Source organism: Metopolophium dirhodum, chromosome 1 (genome assembly GCF_019925205.1).
Source record: "Metopolophium dirhodum isolate CAU chromosome 1, ASM1992520v1, whole genome shotgun sequence".
In the NCBI taxonomy this organism is placed as follows: Eukaryota; Metazoa; Arthropoda; class Insecta; order Hemiptera; family Aphididae; genus Metopolophium; species Metopolophium dirhodum.
In genome coordinates, this window is record NC_083560.1 from 148,431,563 (window position 1) to 148,435,527 (window position 3,965).

The following is a 3,965-nucleotide window of genomic DNA, read 5'->3' on the forward strand; positions in this document are numbered from 1 at the left end:
TTCAAAAACTTACGCAGCGTCGGCAGAAGTTATTGTGAGGCCCCAGGGTTTATTAATTTTAAAACTTTTTCAACCTACAACTTATTGTTGACACCTATAGGTGTCCAACATACCAAACACAACATGCCAACATTATTATACCCAAATAATCAATCATGTGTAGGTACTAATATTATGATATGAGTGTTTATTTATTGTACAAATTATATAAATAATAGTTAACCTAACGGTTTTAAAATCGTGTAGCGTGGGGCCCCCAAAATTTCTGAGGGAAGGGAGGGTTAACATTTTTAACATCAATGTAAGTCGTGGATAAATCATATAATAGACGTTGTTTAATACTTACTCTTACTTTTGGATACCCCCTCTTATTTCCACCTATGATATTCCCACCGCCTTCCTAGGTAAATATATTTAGGTATTCCCATTGTATACACCAGTAGATATTACGTTTGTTTAATAAATTGAGATAATTATTTTAAGGACTCCACAGACATGAAAATGGATTACTGAAATGGTTTATCCCGATCAGTAGGCTAGTAGGACTACCGGTGGGATTAATTGTGCTGTGCGGGAAACGTAGAACATAGCAAAAAATGCACTTGCGTGGGACAGCTTTTCTCCCTCAGTATTTATAATAGAATTATCAGAATTTCACAGCGCATAGGTAAGATCTTTATCTGTCATAGCGTCGTTATTTTTTTGATAGCACAAACCAATAATTTTAAGAAATTAAATGAACAAATAAAAAATAAATGTATTTTCTTAAGCTTATAAATTTAATTATATTTATGTTATTAAAAAAATAACGACGCTATGACACAGATAAAGTTCTTACCCATCATGCATTGTGAAATTCTGATAATTCTATTATAAATACTGAGGGAGAAAAGTTGTCCCGCGCAAGTGCATTTTTTGCTATGTTCTACGTTTGTAAGACAGAGACAATGTATGCGGGTGTGACACCATCTTAAGAAGAATTAAAGAATTAAAAAATGCATTTTTTTATTAAAAAATTAAAAAATATATATTGAAAGTATAATAATAATTATATATTTTTTTAAAGAAATTATAAATTAAAAAAAAAAATATAATAGTTTTAGGAATAATGAGTCATGGATAGAATCAACCTTTAGTATGATATAACATTTACTTACAACTTTGTTTTTAAAATCTTGTTCATTAGCTTGTAGTTTTATTTCAAAATCGTTCAGTTCTTCGTGGTTGGATACTGGCCAAGCAGTCATAAAATAGTCTATTTCCGCTGTCCATGAATTATAAGTAGTAGTTATAGAGCTCGAATTGTTGATCAATTGAATAATTTCTTGTTGAGTGTAGATATTTTAGTGATTTCAACTTTCAAGTATGCTAAGTAGTTGAGAATAGTTTTTAGTACAGTTGAAAAATATAATGTTAAATATACATTTTCATTTTTTATTAAGTGATTTAATCTTAATTATTTTTGTTAATTCATTAAAATTAAAAAAAAAAAAAAAATAGTTTTATTCTTTTTCTTATTTACGCTAACTTTGAGTTTAGAAATAATTAACTGGAACTATTATTAAATATAAATATATTTGAAGCTTTCAGCTTTGTAACTATAGTTACATCATATATGAATTAAAAACATAGGTATATTTTTTAATCAAAAATCTAATACTACAAACTACAAATAAGTTACTCATACTTTATTCTGTTACTTACTATTATCAACTGAAGTTGATGGGAGAACAACATTGTTTAAAATAGCTGATGGCACTTCTTTGTTTGTGTTTAAATATGTGACTGATAGGTAATAGATAGCAATTTATTATTCAAACCAAAAATTAAAAAAAAAAAAAAAAATTATGCATACAGTTATACAGAAAATAATCCTTACATGTAATCAGCTATACACACCTTTTCCAATATCATTATATAGCCATATGTGATTCATTATTTTTAATTGCCATATTATTAACTTCTGGTATATTCAAACTGTCAATCGTTATTATTTCTTCATCAATGTCAACATAAGATAATTTTGTTTTATTTTTAATCTCTGGAATGTATTCATTATCCTTGTCAGAGTCGTAGTCAACTGAATTACTTACTATGAACAAAAAATAAAATAAACAATAAGTGATAAGAGTTTGACATCAATAAAATATTACCAAATTATTAATTATGTGATAATACAATTGTGTTATCGTTAAAATATTTTTGAAAATAACAATTAATCAATACATTTGAATTGTTATTAAAACGTAACATTTCAAATCATAATAAAACAATACTATTGTATTATCGATTTAATATTATTTCCATTTTATTTTATTAATATATATATTTTTTTTAATTGAGCTTAAGCCCGGCAACTTTGGCCATTAGCTGTTTTTTGTTTGTAGGTTATTTGTAGCTGGGGGGGGGAGTTTGTATGTGTGGCAAGGATTTTGTCACCCATCTGGGAGCTAGCATCGCCGGCCGATACGTACACTCAAGAGTGTTTCCACAGTTGAGTGTACGGACCATACCTCACAAAGCCATAAAAATTAATGTATTAATATAAAATGTATACTTTCTTTTTGTAGTATCATTCAAGAATAATAGACCTATTATTATAGAAATAATAGATCATTTTTTTTCACCTAAACAAATATATGTGTATATCATCAGCAGTCCATGAATAGTTTGGTTAAAGCTACATAGTCCTTATACCCTCTTTGTTCCTTCCCACACACTTGAATCCATACTTCTTGGCATCAATAAGTATTCATTTTATTGTTAAATAAATCTCCATACCTTATATAATATAATACTATTTAAATATTATAATATTTAATAAAATACAAATATATTATAAATTTAACTCTATAGTTTAATAAAATGCATATTGTGCATATAATTACATTTTTATACAAACAATTTATTAGAAATAAGGAAATAACAGATTATTGTATATCATATTACATTAATTAATAAAAACAATTCTATGCAAACATTTAAATTGAAAATAATTTAAGTATATTATACATAATAATTGTATAACAAAAGAAATATTGTGTAAACAATGAATATTAAAAAAAATTGGTGAAAATAAATTTGTTATAATAATATTATTATATTTATACCTAAAACTTATGTTTAGTATATATATTACATACAAAATGAATTTATCTTTTATAAAACAGGTAGTAAACAGAACACTATTTAGTCAAAATCAAATTTATTTGGAGGAATTCTTCGCTTTATGAAATGTGTTGCATTTTTTTTTAGCCATGCGCAGTTAGTTTTATGGACCCAAAACGATGGTGCAACTTCAACAGTTTTGTCTTCAACAAAATTAATAACTGACCACATAGTTGAAAGATTTTTCCACTGTTAAAAAAAATAACAATAATCATCTTAACAATTAATTGTCTATAGTATTATTTTATCCTATAGTGGATCTAATTAATTAATTTTCATTTACATTATCATTTCATTCATCTTATTCATTATAACTAATTAATCAATAAAAATGCAATCAATATGCTAGGTACATAATGTTATAATAATTACATTTCTTGTACATATAATTAGTTATTCTCATCTAGTAAAATATTATTTACAATATTAATTAACAGTAATATAAGCTACCTACTAATATAATATATATACAGGGTGATTCTTTTATCAAACAACACTCATTATTTGAAAAAGTATTGACTTTTTTCAAAATTTTTTTTTTTTCAAAATTGTAGATTTATGCTGTTCTAGAATTGAATATTTTTTTTATATTTTTCACCCTTATATTTATTAGGTAAACCACTATCAACTTTTGATTTTCAAATGGTAACCTATACTTAAAATTTCATAATTGAATAAAACTATTTTTTTCATTAATTATTACGTTCAAATTTTCATTTTTCGTTAATCCGTTGATGAGATATTGTTCCTCAAAGTTGGGTGGTTTTGGGAGGTAGTTATTGTGTGCAAATGTGTTA